The following is a 15974-nucleotide window of genomic DNA, read 5'->3' as shown; positions in this document are numbered from 1 at the left end:
GGGAGCACTCAACAAATCTCCCGGGCCTGACGGACTGCCGCTCAAGTTTTATCGTACTTTCCGCGATCTCATGATGCCCCGATGGATCATCATGTACCAAGAATTGATGACCCCCGGTTCCCACGTGCCACCTGCATTCGTGGAAGGTCTCCTTATACCGATACACAAGCCTTCCAGAGGTCGGACGGTCGAGGACGACAGGTCAATTACAATGCTCAACTCGGACTATAAAATCTTCGCCCGACTACTCGCCAGCCGCATAAAGAAGGTTCTGCCCCTACTCCTCTCAATGGAGCGAACGACACAAGGCGGAGTGACCAACATGCAAACGGCAACCAGTGAATGCAGGGATTTAATAGCCATCGCCACATCCTGTCGCCTTCGAGCTGCTCTGATTTCCATTGATTTCGACTACGCCTTCGACAGAGTTCACCACAAGTTCCTTCTATCCGTTATGGCCCGCATGGGCTTCCCGCTTGACTTCCTCGACATCTTTCAGCGCCTTTTCCGTGGAGCTGCATCCCGTGTACTGGTGAATGGACGGATTGCGGGTCCCTTTCCGATCCGAAGGTCAGTTCGCCAAGGATGCCCACTCTCCATGATCCATTACGTGGTCGCACTCGAACCACTTGTCGGACGGTTGAAAAACAGGCTCTCGGGCACGTCATTGAGGGATCACACCTTTCACTGCAGGATATATGCTGATGACCTTCTATTACTTGTCCGATCTGGTGACGAGGTACGCTCGGTGATACAATGGATCAATCGCTATGGTTTGGCAGCGGGCAGCCTCATGATGTAAGTAGGCTGTTTATGTTTTCTTATTGGCAACGTTACGAAGCGCTCTGTATGAAAATCACTGGCTGTGCTGTGTGCAGTCTGTGGATAGTTTGCATTGTTGTCTGCCATTGTAGTGTTGGGCAGCTGTATGTGAACAGCGCCTAGCGTTGCGCAGTTGGAGGTGAGCCGCCAGCAGTGGTGGATGTGGGGAGAGAGATGGCGAAGTTTTGAAATTTGTAAGACTGGATGTCATGAACTGTTATGTATATTATGATTTTTCAACACTATTAAGGTAAATACATTGTTTGTTCTCTATCAAAATCTTTCATTTGCTAACTATGCCTATCAGCAGTTAGTGCCTTCAGTAGTTTGAATCTTTTATTTAGCTGGCAGTAGTGGCGCTCGCTGTATTGCAGTAGTTCGAGTAACGAAGATTTTTGTGAGGTAAGTGATTTGTGAAACGTATAGGTTGCATGGGGGCTTAATTATTATTAAATTGAAAATACTTTTTAGTTTTTGTAGCTGTATGTCCGATTACGCTGTTTCGTAAACGGTTGGCCCTGACTAGTATTGTTACGCTATCTGACTGCAAAGAACAACAACAAAAATGAAATGAAATTTTTCGTTGACACAATTAATTAATTAAGTTCCCAGCAACTATGAAACCTACGAAACCAAAGCATAAGTATAACTGTTCTGTATGTGGAAGTATGACTCAACGCACATCTGGCACGGTTCTTCTTCAACAAGACAAGAACTTTTTTATACCAATTTTACTGACGTGATAAAAGAAAATTACAAATACTATAATTGCTCAAGGAAAGTAGAATTACACTCTAATACAAGAACACACTCCAGATGCTTTGTTGACTGAACCTGTAATGACGCATTATTTAGGACACTAAAATAAAAACAAACTGAGTTAATTACCTCATTTATATTGATGAAAATCATTCTAATCCTTACATTATATCTCAACCAGAACTCTCCAATATCACATCTCAGCAAGCACTGCCTAATAGCACATCTCAACAAACACTCTCTGCTACAACATCTCAGCACAGACTACCACGAGACCTCGACAGGCACTCACTACTACGAGCTCTCTCCAAGCACTGACTTCTACGAGTTCTTAACAGGAACTGACTTCTACGAGTTCTTAACAAGCACTGACTACTACGAGCTCTCCCCAAGCACTGTGGAGGCGGCTTAATAATACTCTTTGGCGCAATCTCTGGCGCAGTGGCTCAGTGTAGCCACCTTTCATATGCCCCTCCTCCACAGGCCAGAATTTGATGGTATTTTTGCCGGCATTGGTGGTGAAAATACCACCAAATTCGTGCAGAAAAATACAGACAAAAATAAGAGATAATATTAATACCTAAATATCACATAATTAGTTAAAATTTTGGCTTTGCACTGACCTTTCAATAACCTAATATATAAAATGCAGTAGGCAATACAAATTCTTTTCATACATGTGGCTTTACATAATAGTTTACACAATACATAAAAAATCAGTTTATACAAATGTTCACATAAAATACTTTTAATTATTCAAAAAAAAAATAGTTGATAATTCCAGCCCAGCAATGGTCAACAGGTGCAAACACCAACAAGTGACATCATTTCAGCAGAAGCAGTCCATCAGTTGCACCCAGCAATGTTGAGCAGGTGCAGACACCAACAAGTGACATCATTTCAGTAGAAGCAGTCCATCAGTTGCACCCAGCAATGTTGAGCAGGTGCAGACACCGACAAGTGACATCATTTCAGTAGAAACACTCCCGCAGTTGCACCCAGCAATGTTGAGCAGGTGCAGACACCAACAAGTGGCATCATTTCAGTAGAAGCAGTCCATCAGTTGCACCCAGCAATGTTGAGCAGGTGCAGACAGCAACAAGTGACTTCATTTCAGTAGAAGCAGTCCATCAGTTGCACCCAGCAATTTTGAGCAGGTGCAGACACCAACAAGTGACATCATTTCAGTAGAAGCAGTCCATCAGTTGCACCCAGCAATGTTGAGCAGGTGCAGACACCAACAAGTGACATCATTTCAGTAGAAGCAGTCCATCAGTTGCACCCAGCAATGTTGAGCAGGTGCAGACACCGACAAGTGACATCATTTCAGTAGAAACACTCCCTCAGTTGCACCCAGCAATGTTGAGCAGGTGCAGACACCAACAAGTGGCATCATTTCAGTAGAAGCAGTCCATCAGTTGCACCCAGCAATGTTGAGCAGGTGCAGACAGCAACAAGTGACTTCATTTCAGTAGAAGCAGTCCATCAGTTGCACCCAGCAATGTTGAGCAGGTGCAGACACCAACAAGTGACATCATTTCAGTAGAAGCAGTTCCAACAGTGGCACCCAGCAATGTTGAGCAGGTGCAGACAGCAACAAGTGACTTCATTTCAGTAGAAGCAGTCCATCAGTTGCACCCAGCAATGTTGAGCAGGTGCAGACACCAACAAGTGACATCATTTCAGTAGAAGCAGTCCATCAGTTGCACCCAGCAATGTTGAGTAGGTGCAGACAGCAACAAGTGACTTCATTTCAGTAGAAGCAGTCCATCAGTTGCACCCAGCAATGTTGAGTAGGTGCAGACACCAACAAGTGACATCATTTCAGTAGAAGCAGTCCATCAGTTGCACCCAGCAATGTTGAGCAGGTGCAGACACCAACAAGTGACATCATTTCAGTAGAAGAAGTCCATCAGTTGCACCCAGCAATGTTGAGCAGGTGCAGACACCAACAAGTGACATCATTTCAGTAGAAGCAGTCCATCAGTTGCACCCAGCAATGTTGAGCAGGTGCAGACAGCAACAAGTGACTTCATTTCAGTAGAAGCAGTCCATCAGTTGCACCCAGCAATGTTGAGCAGGTGCAGACACCAACAAGTGACATCATTTCAGTAGAAGCAGTCCATCAGTTGCACCCAGCAATGTTGAGCAGGTGCAGACACCAACAAGTGACATCATTTCAGTAGAAGCAGTCCATCAGTTGCACCCAGCAATGTTGAGCAGGTGCACACACCGACAAGTGACATCATTTCAGTAGAAGCACTCCATCAGTTGCACCCAGCAATGTTGAGTAGGTGCAGACAGCAACAAGTGACTTTATTTCCATACAAGTAGTCCATCAGTTACACCTAGCAATGATGAGCAGGTCCAGAGAGCAGTCCATGATATTCACTATCACCGATCAGACAGTTCATCAGCAGAAATTAATCATTCCTAAGTGTCACACATTATGTTGAAAAAGTGCAGGTAACAGTTCATAATATTTACCATCACTAATCAGACAGTTCAGGCATGAACAATAGTTTGAATGCACATACAAATGCTTTTACACTAAACATACAAATCATAACAAACACACAAATGTTGTCAGATAATTGTCATATTAACTATTACAAATACTCAAATATCAGTAAACCTATAATATTTATGAGTGTCAGTGCAAGCCACTACAAACAAATAAAATATTATTTAGGAGATAGGTGGGTAGGATTAGGAAGGGAAAACACACAAAACACACTCACTCATCTTTCATCCACATTAAGTACTACTGTGTAATTGAATGGTGTTAACTGTGTAAATGTAATTCTGTCAAAATCTGAAGTTCATCATGTGTATCAAGTAGTAGTGGCAGCTATGTAAAACAGTAAATAATAGTTAAGTCAACGTCATAGTCATCATGTCAAGACCAATGTTTGCCAAGCCAGATCAAATGTACTGTTGTTGAACAACTGTCAGTGAGCCAAGATATGCAAATACTTCCTCTCTTCAAAAAAAATATATACTGCTTAGTGATTTAACAAAGTGTGTGTATAGACTATCTTCCTTCTACTTTAGTGTTCTAGTGTGCTATCTTCATCCTCCTTGTTCCATAAGACCAACAAAAAAAATATGCTCCTCACTTACTTTACCTCTTATATACGAAAACTCCAATGATCATCAGCTCCACACAATCTCAATAATACCTCAATAATACCTCTTCAATACGTCGATACATATAAACATTATTGCCAATATATGCTCCTCACTTACTTTACCTCTTATCCACCAAAACTCCAATAATCATCAACTTCACACAATCTCAATAATACCTCAATAATACCTCTTCAATGCGTCGTTACATATAAACCTTATTACCAATATCATTTCACTTCCAACACAACTCTTTCCTCTAGTCAGTCTCCTCGAACAAGTACAGATAAAATCCTAATTCAAACCTCATCATCCCATACAATCCGAAGACACATTGTCAACACACAACCTCTGTGTAATCCATCTGAGCCAAATCTTCTACTCATTATGAATTATAAACAAAGAAATGCATACATGACCTCTAACAGACTTAGTTCGAATAACTCTCAGTAATTAAGTACGATTACGGAATGTGAATGATCACAATATTTCACAGAGTGTACACCACTTCAAGAATTATTGCAGAAGAAAACATGTGGAGTATTTCTTGTATCATGTGTCACTTCCTATTTCAATTGCTCACGAAAAATGCAGTGTAATAACTGTCAATGGTCTAAACCTAGTTTCGGTATGTCATGTCGTTAGCTTCCTTCCTATTAGCATAAAGTTATACAGCTTCCATAAAACCTCCAGCTCATGTGACTTGTATGAAGTTTCTTGTACTAATGTCGTTCGTCGAATTATAGCAGTTCATTTTCTTATCTTAAAAATATAAAGCACTTAGCGTAAGCAAAACAAGCAATAGCGAGTAAATATACCAGTAGAGAACACAATGTCAACAAGTGGATGCAGCACAATCCTTACAACGAGGCTCTGCCAAGCGAACAATCTATAATTAATCCAATAGCGTGACCTAAACTCTATGTTCATTCACAGTATATCAGCATTTCTATATACCAAATTAAAGAGTAGTTATGACAACAACAGATATGTATAAATATGCAATCCATACGCAAAGCAGTAAACATGTCATTAGCATCATATCAGCATAAGCAAATAAATATTCATATGTCATCTTAATAAGCAAACATGAAGGCGCAAGCAGATAAATCACAAAGTATAACTTACATACCTAACCACATCAGCACAATAAATCAGGTTACAATTATAATTTAAATAAATAAGCACAGCAGGCACATAACTAAAAAATATGACATCAGTGAAAAAGCAGTGCAGCCAAGCGATGCATAATATACACAAGTTACAACCCAGTTCATTGATAATCATTGTCAAAATCAGTTAACGTACGCAAGCACGTCGCTTCACAAGTAAATTCATAGAACATGAAATTAGCACAAAGTATGAATCACGTAATCGCGAGCAGCAAATTACGTCTAAAGTACGTACCTAAGTGGAAATATGTTACCTGAAAAATGAACTCAATTAATAGTTACCCTTTTTAGTTTATTAGTTTCTTCTTCAAAATTACATTCTTCCTGAAAATTTCTCGATAGCAAGTCCTCTTAACGTCGGACACGCACAGAATTTACCTGAAGTTCTTAAATATTTTATACAACCGTTTCCTGAAAAATACTGAATGTTAATAACATAATTCATCAAGTCACTATAGCTTTATACTGAATTTAGTCGGAGAAATTAAACTGCGTATTTGTTTACGGCTGTCAGTGCATTCGCACTGAGCGCTCGATCAGCTGTAGGCGCGTGACGTCGGAAGCAATTGTTCACGGTCAACGACTGCCTTGTGCGGCGCGCAGACTTGACTGTTGCTTTGAGTATGTGCCGCCGCCAAAACACAGCGCGGTATCCTTGTACTCTCCGCATGTTTACATGTAGCTGTTAGTTTCTCACAAGTATGTCATTCCACAAAAATTTTTTTAAAGTATATCATTCCACAAAAATTTTTACGTTAGATATATGATGTATTCCCTTAGCGCGTCGAGATTTAAGAGTTTCTACTTCGACAGTGTTATCATGAATAATTTTACGAATTCTATATGGACCGTTATAAAGCAGAAAAAATTTGCGACACAAGCCTTTTCCTTTGTGAGACAAACGGTGGGACTTAATTAACACCTTCTGACCAACTGACAAGATTTTTGAACGACCAGGACGCTTAGCTGATCTCTCTCTTCCAGCAGCCGCAGATGCAATATTTCGTAGAGCCAGGTTGACAACTTCAGAATGCCGCAGTTTCCGTGAAGGCGGAAAAGGAACTATTTCAGAAATGCGATTTGTCGGTGCTTTATTTTTTAATGTCAATATAGGCGGTAAAGAAGTTGAATCATTAGGGAGTTCATTCAGAATGTTTTGAAAAATATGAAGATACTGATCCCAAGTTCTGTGATTCTGATGACAATAAAGACGACACAATTTATTGATTTCCTTCATCCATCTCTCTGAAGCGTTAGATTGAGGGTGAAAAAGTGAAATGAAAATTGGTTTAATTTTATGACGCTGTAGAGTACGAAGCCAAATTTTAGAACGAAACTGTGATCCATTATCTGATATAACCTTATCAACATGACCAACTTCTTTAAGAAAATGTTTGATGAAAGCATTAGATACTGAACGAGCTGTTGCTTTGCTTAACAGTGTAAAACACACATATTTTGACGTCAACTCCACTGCTACGAAAATGTACGCAAAACCATTAGTAGAACGAACCACTGGACCGAACAAATCGACTGCAGCCATCTCCTTTAATTTCGCTGGAATGATAGGAAACAACGGTGCTCTGTGAGAAACTGTTGGCGGCTTAGCCTTTTGACATAATTTGCATTTGGCCAGAACAGATCGAATACGTTTTTCCATATTACTGAAATAACAATTTTCTCGTAATTTATGAAAGCATTTTCTGGGACCAAAGTGTGCATAACTGAAATGCGTATACCAAATCAGCTTATTAACCCACTCATCAGGAATACAAACTAACCAAACAGAGTTGTCGACCGATTTTCGTTTAAAAAGAATGTCATTGCGAACTAAATAATGCTGTCTAATCGCCACGCTTTCCTTTCTCCTCCACTTCTCCTTAATGTCCTTCCAGATTGGACCCTTATTTTGCTCCTTAGCGATGTCCTGGAGCGAAGACGAAATAAAGTTCTCAAACGCAACACCTTGAATATACATCAAACAATAATTGTTTTCTATGCAATCCTCTTCAGCACTTTGTTTCAAACCCATAGGTGCATGTGATAAAGCATCAGCAACAATATTTGAAGAACCCTGTATGTAAACAATACTAAAATCAAATTCCTGTAGATACAACGCCCATCGTGACAATCTGCCGTGAGTTAATTTTGTTGACATAAGAAATTCCAGAGCTCGATGATCGGTGTAAACCTTAGTATGTCTGCCAAACAAAAATGTCCGAAATTTTATAAAAGCCCATACAACAGCCAAAGCTTCAAGTTCCGTAATCGAATAATTCTTTTCTGATTTAGAGAGAACACGACTTCCAAATGCAATAGTTTTCTGTACTGCAACGCCGTTTTCTTCTATCTCTTGAAATAAATGTGCACCTAGGCCTTTGTATGATGAGTCCGTCGCCAAACAAAAATCTTTAGATAAATCCGGATGTGAAAGAAGTGGAGCAGCAACTAAAGCATCACGAAGCTGTTCAAATTCTGACTGAGCTTCCTCATCCCAACACCAATTAGATTTCTTTCCAGATAGTTCACATAAACGAGGTGTGGCCAAATCGTCCAATCTAACAAAGCGTCGAAGAAAATTACAGACACCAAGGAAACTACGAACATCACGTTTTGTAGTAGGAACAGCATAATTACGAATAGCGTCTAATTTTTCTGAATCAGGAAGAATACCTTCTGTAGAAATAATGTGACCGAGAAATTTCACCTGTGAACGACCAAATTCAGATTTTTCTAAGTTCACTGTAATGCCAACTCTTGCAAAGATACGTAACAATGAATCCAAAATTTTGTTGTGCTCACTCCAAGAATGTTTAGCAATAAGAATATCGTCAACATATGAAGTAATATTGTCACGAAGAGAAACAGAAAAAATTCGTTTAAACTACAAATGAATGCTGCAGAAAATATAGTAAGTCCAAACGGTAATTTCCGAAGTCACTTTTGGGTAAATTAGTCATATCCGGTAATTGTTTATCTACTCACTAGATAGATTGATAGTCGAAGAGTTGGTTTGACAGATGCAAAGAATAGTAAAAGAGTAGGCAGCGGTACAGAAAACTAAAAGGGAAATAGCACCACTACAGCTCGGGGCCCTATGCTCGCTACGGCACATATTCACTTAGAGTAGTGAATCCCCTGAGGACATTAATAGCAGCACATAATTTCTAGTTTGTGACGTTGTGGCACATCTGGCGGAAGTGCGTACGTAAATTGATCTAACCATGAACATGGATGTATCTCATTCTTAGAATTACGAAAGATCTTAAATTTCCGAACAGTCAAAAAGTGTTTATAGTCAAAGTTTTCGCCTCGTGGCGACAAAGACCTACCGCGTCTGTCCCAGTCCCAATGACGATTATTGTCAAGTTCGAGCGCCTGGCGCTCTCTTGTTGCATCCCGTAAATGAAACAAATTATTTTCTTCAAAGCCCTCTGCTAAGCTAAAACTTGTCAATTTATCTGAGATCTCCTCAACTCTTTCCGACGAGTCACTTAATTGTTCTTTCTGTTTATTTACGTCTTCTGTAAATGTCGCGACTCGGGTTTCGGTGTTGTCACATTTAGTAGTTAACTGTACACACTGTTGCGTTAAGTTATTTATTCTGTCATTTGGTACGAATTCCTCGATTCTTTCAATTATTTCTTCCTTATCGTGTGCACATTGTAAATTTAACTCTGAAAATTTTTGTACTATCACGCGATCTTTTTCTTCCCGTTCTCTGTCCTGTTCCTCTTGTCTGATTTCTGTTGAAATTAAACTATTATTGTGAGCATTCAAAATCGGTTGTACTTCTTCTCTAATTTCTTTCTTTGATTCACCTTTCATGTTTTTGAAACATGTCCCTGTTCGTGAGCCTAACTGTGTTTCCATTGTTTCCATCTCGGTTTTACTTGTTCCTGTTTGTGATCCCAGTGAGTCTAACCGTGTTTCCATTGTTCCCATATCAGTTTTAATTTCAGATCGTAACTGTGATCCCACTGTTTTTAATTCAGATCTTAACTGTGATCCCACTGTTTTTAATTCGGTTTTAATTGTTCCTAGTAGTGATTCAAACTGTTTTTCCATTCGTGATCCCAAATTTAATATTGCACTCATCAACTGCTCCGTTTCTTCTGTCGTTAACCACGTAATCTGTGAATTTTCTGATTGAGAAAAATTTTGAACTGTTTCCGGGCTATTTTCCCTACTTATTAAATTGTTTTCCACTACATTATTCATGACACTGTTTTCCTCTGTTGGCGAGTTCGCCATGTTAACAATTTCGTTATTCTCACTATCCATCATTTTTGCCTTTTCATTGACCGCATAATCATTTACAAAACATACAAAACTCGTCACTATATGAAATTTGCACACAATGACACTTTATCTCCAACAATACCATTTATATGCAATGTCTTCCTCAAACACGATCAATCGAACAATTGAAATAATTGCACTAGATTGTCAAACGCGTATACAAGACAACAAATCAAATTCTGAGACAAAAATACCATTAGAAGAATGACAATTACCAAATCTACACATGCAAAATAGACTACAATTACTAAACTCAAATTACTACAACAATACTACGGTCTACTATTTTTACAATCAGAAGATTCCAAGGGACGATCCGAAGCAGCGGTCGCCACGTGCATGGGGGCTTCATTATTATTAAATTGAAAATACTTTTTAGTTTTCGTAGCTGTATGTCCGATTACGCTGTTTCGTAAACGGTTGGCCCTGACTAGTATTGTTACGCTATCTGACTGCAAAGAACAACAACAAGAATGAAATGAAATTTTTCGTTGACGCAATTAATTAATTAAGTCCCCAGCAACTATGAAACCTACGAAACCAAAGCATAAGTATAACTGTTCTGTATGTGGAAGTATGACTCAACGCACATCTGGCACGGTTCTTCTTCAACAAGACAAGAATTTTTTTATACCAATTTTACTGACGTGATAAAAGAAAATTACAAATACTATAATTGCTCAAGGAAAGTAGAATTACACTCTAATACAAGAACACACGCCAGATGCTTTGTTGACTGAACCTGTAATGACGCATTATTTAGGACACTAAAATAAAAACAAACTGAGTTAATTACCTCATTTATATTGATGAAAATCATTCTAATCCTTACATTATATCTCAACCAGAACTCTCCAATATCACATCTCAGCAAGCACTGCCTAATAGCACATCTCAACAAACACTCTCTGCTACAACATCTCAGCACAGACTACCACGAGACCTCGACAGGCACTCACTACTACGAGCTCTCTCCAAGCACTGACTTCTACGAGTTCTTAACAGGCACTGACTTCTAATGGCTCTGAGCACTATGGGACTCAACTGCTGTGGTCATCAGTCCCCTAGAACTTAGAACTACTTAAACCTAACTAACCTAAGGACATCACACACATCCATGCCCGAGGCAGGATTCGAACCTGCGACCGTAGCAGTCGCACGCACTGACCTACGAGTTCTTAACAAGCACTGACTACTACGAGCTCTCCCCAAGCACTGTGGAGGCGGCTTAATAATACTCTTTGGCGCAATCTCTGGCGCAGTGGCTCAGTGTAGCCACCTTTCAAGGTTAATGTTAGTCAGGGCCATTCTTTTGTAGGGATTTTTGAAAGTCAGATTGCGTTGCGCTAAAAATATTGTGTGTCAGTTTAAACACAGTCATATATAATTTTTCTAAGGGGACGTTTCAATGAATGTGGCCAAGTCGGCAGCGATGCCCATTGGGAGAGGTCTACAGGAGGAAGCTTTAGCCCCACTCCCACTAGTTAACAAGATCCGGTTCTTGGGCATAACATTTACACAGGATGTGTGCCGCACGTCTGCCATGAACTATGCACGATTACTAAAGACCATACGCACAGAAGCTCGCCGGAACTTTCTTCGACGGATGGACCTCCTACAGCGTGTGGAATACCTCAACCTACACGTGGCAACTAAGATGATCCACATGGCCCAAGTCCTACCGATATCGACAGCGACGGCACACAGACTGCAAGCAGCGTTTGGATATTGCCTTACCGCCGGACACCTATTCAAAGTCCGCTACGAAACACTCACCCTCCCTCCGCTTGATCGCGGACTGGGACTTATAAATGTACGAGCGAGGGCTACAGCATTACACTTGTGCACAATGATGAAATTGTGGACCCACAAAGATGCTTCCCTTACTGGTCGTCAGTTAGAGGAATTGCTGCCGGCGTCTCTTCTGCCACCTGTCACGGTTGCACACATTACACCCTCACTCTCGCACCTCTCGGCATTTATTCTTGAGTATATTTACGTTCACCCAGACCTTCCCAACACTCGCACTCCCAAGGCGAGAGACTTTTACAGGCTGCTGCTAAGGTCCATCCCTCGCAACGTGATTGAGAGGAAGAGCCCTACGACTCTATGGCCTGCAGTGTGGAGAGAGGTCCAGAAGCCGTTCCTCCCACACGGGTACGAGCCGCGTGGTACCAGGTGGTGAACGGGAAGGTTGTAACACGACAAAGGCTGCACGCTATTGGGATGACGGACTCCTCCCTTTGCCCACGTTGCCACCTCGTGGATACTGACGAACACCGTTTAACATGTGGATCAGCGTTAGAGGTATGGCTGCTAGTGCAGAAGATCCTCGCCTGCTACCTACGAATCGCGCCTCGCAAAAACGAGCCACGGCTCCTCCTTTGTCCAGAGGATACTTATTTCCCACCTGCGAAGACTCACGCTCTCACATGGTTTAAAGGCATGTCTATATACTACCTCTTTCGAAATGATGAGAAGATGGTGCTTGATTACTGGCAATTTCTCCAGGACAGTCACAGCACACTTGAGTGTACACCTCGATACCGACAACTATTTGCGAACTATTTGCGCAGTGTCTTCGATAACCCCCCTCACAGTTGGGGAGTACCGGGCAGAGGATGACCGCCTTCATGGGGCTCCACACGCTGCGAAATGTTGTACCAATTTGGAACATGGAATCTGTACGCAAATGGGCCATACACATGGAATGGCGTGCGGGATTTGGTTACATTTTTCTTTCTTTATTACCTATCATCACACTACGGTTTCAAATTCTATTTCATAGTTTAGAAGGAACTCTTGTTCTGTTGTTCCTACGGATGTACATTCTAATTTTGTTTGTCGTAACTGAAAGACGCCTTTTTCCATCTATATATAAAAAAAAGGTTGGCAGAGGAAATAATTTACACTTAAAACACATTAAAAAAAAGTGGTTAGCGTGACGGCTTGCCGTTCTACGGGCCCGGGTTCGATTTATATAAAAAAAAAACGGTCTAAGGCGCTGCAATCATGGACTGTGCGGCTGGTTCCGGCGGAGGTTCGAGTCCTCCCTCGGGTATGGGTGTGTGTGTTTGTCTTTAGGATAATTTAGGTTAAGTAGTGTGTAAGCTTAGGGACTGATGACCTTAGCAGTTAAGTCCCATAAGATTTCACACACATTTGAACATTTGAATACTCATGGCTGAAGGCCTTAGTTACAAAGTTTTACATAAAACTGGAGATAGAAGAACTGAGGGCTTAAGGCCTGGATAACAAGAATTTCAGATAGCGAAGAAAATTTTAAAAGGTTTTAAACAAGAGACTTTTCAAATTCTAATTTAAGACGGCTGAAGGCCTTGTCTTAAAATATTTTACGTAAAGTTCGGCTGAAGGCCACATACTGAACACAGAACAACTCAAGGCTTAAGGCCTGGATAACAAGAATTTCAGATAGAGAAAAATATTTTCAAAGTTTTAAACAAGTGATTCTTCAAATTTTAATTTAAGACGGCTGAATGCCTTATTTTAAAATTAAAAAAAACTAAAGAAAAAAAACTGAAGACCTCGCACAGTACTTGAGACAAAAGAAAATCACAATCTAAAACCAAGAGGACAGTGGTGCTCACAAGTGTTCCAAGCGTCGGGCTGAGGAGGTAACTCTAACATAAGTGTAGGTGAGACAGGCAGTCAAGCGTAATACTAAATAATCGGATGGCAACCCCACCCAGGGACGGCTGAAGTACCGACCGACAACCTAATCAATACCCTAACGCCCGATCAACAGCGCGACAGCGGAAAATGTCAGCGGAGGATCAAGATACCAGCAGCACTACGTCTTCAAAATTGCCGTCTAGAAACAGCCAAGGCACAATAGCGACTCAAAAATATGAACAACACAAAGGCTGTCGCACTACACGCCGTGCCGGACAGCATCAACACGGCGAGGAAACACACACTCGCTTCTCTGTCCCAACCGAGCGACTGCCTACTCCAGTACATCTATGTTTCCCCTAGTGATAAATGCTTCTGTATCTTCACATTTCGCCTCTTACCATTGCTGCTTAGCGTTTTGCACTTCCTGTCAATCTCATTTATTAGACGTTTGTATTCCCTTTCGCCAACTTCATTTATTGCATTTTTATATTTTCTCCTGTCTTTATCTCTTGTGTTAGCAAAGAACGTCTGCTAGCGCTCTTCATTTTGCCTACTTGATCCTCTGCGGCCTTCACTATTTCATCTCTCAAAGTTGCCCATTCTTCTTCTACCGTATTCCTTTCCCCTGTTCTTGGCAATCGTTCCCTAATGCTCCCTCTGAATCTCTCTGCAACCTCTACTTCTTTCAGCTTGTCCAGATCCCATCTCCTTAAATTCCTACTTTTTTTTGCAGTTTCTTAGGCTTTAATCTACAGCTCATAAACAATAAATTGTGATCAGAGCCAACTCTGACTCTGTAAACGTCTAACGGTTTAAAATCTAGTTCCGGAATCTCTGTCTTACCATTATACAGACATCAAAAAAGTTTTGCATCACTCCGATTCCCAGAACTCCCGAAAATAGACGTTGACTGTGGATATTGTATCACAGACACAGTCCTTTTGAATGTTCAGAGATGTCACTAAACCCACCCAAAGATGTAAATACCCAAGCACGATTATATTCAAAAGATGCAGTGTCTACTTTCTGATTCGGCGCATCGCAAAATCGGTGCTGACCCTACTAAGAGTGTTGAGAGAAAGACTAATAACCTCCTGAAGAAACGTTTTTTGTCATAGGAGACTATCAAGAGTCTTAACTCGTACTGTGCTGAACCACCTAGGTTATATGGCCTCCCTAAGGTCTATAATGTGGCCGTCCAATTGAAGCCTATTGTTTCTAGTATTGGTGCTCCGACATATCGTGTAACTAAATATCTTGCTAGTTTGTTGAGCCCACTAGTAGGTAGGTGTGAACATCACATTAAGAACTCTGCAGATTTCTTACGTCGATTGCAGGGATTGCGTTTGAATGACTCTGATATTTCAGTCAGTTTTGATGTGGTTTCTCTTTTCACTCGCGTTCCTCTCTCTAATTCGTTGCAGCTAATTGAGGTTAAGTTTGGTGCCGAGTTAACAAATTTGTTTCGACATGTGCTGACTTCCACTTACTTTTTATTCAATGGTTAGTACTACGAACAAACTAATGGAGTTGCAATGGGAAGCCCGTTGTCACCTATTGTGCCCAATTTTTTTATGGAGGACTTTGAGGAACGTGCATTGAAGTCAGAGACCTTGAAACCTGCGTGTTTTTTCGAACATGTAGACGATACTTTTGTTGTTTGGCCTCATGATAGTGAGAATTTAAACCGGTTTTTGGAACACCTGAATTCAATCCACCAGAATATGCAGTTCACTATGGAGGTGGAAAAAAATGGATGCCTTCCCTTCCTTGATGTGTTGGTCAGAAGGAAGACTGATGGTACGTTGGGACATTCTGTTTTTAGGAAGCCTACTCGCACTGACTTGTATCGGCGAGCTGATAGTTGTCACCATCCAGCTCAGCTTGAAGGAGAACTTCGTACCTTGGTTCACAGGGCCCATGTTATAAGTTTGGCAGCTGAGCTAGCACATCTGGAAGTCACCTTTCGTCAGAATGGTTATAGTGAGAGGCAGATCAAACGTGCGTTGCGCTATCAGTCTTCTGTGCAACGGGTGGGTGACGATAGCAACGAAGTGGCACCTAAGTATACGGCCTTTTTGCCTTAAGTAGGAAGAATTTCCAACAGGATTGGCCGTATTTTGCGGAAATATGATGTGAAATGTGTTTTTCGAC

The sequence above is a fragment of the Schistocerca serialis genome, chromosome 6, assembly GCF_023864345.2.
Source record: "Schistocerca serialis cubense isolate TAMUIC-IGC-003099 chromosome 6, iqSchSeri2.2, whole genome shotgun sequence".
NCBI lineage: Eukaryota > Metazoa > Arthropoda > Insecta > Orthoptera > Acrididae > Schistocerca > Schistocerca serialis.
This window is presented reverse-complemented; position numbering follows the sequence as displayed.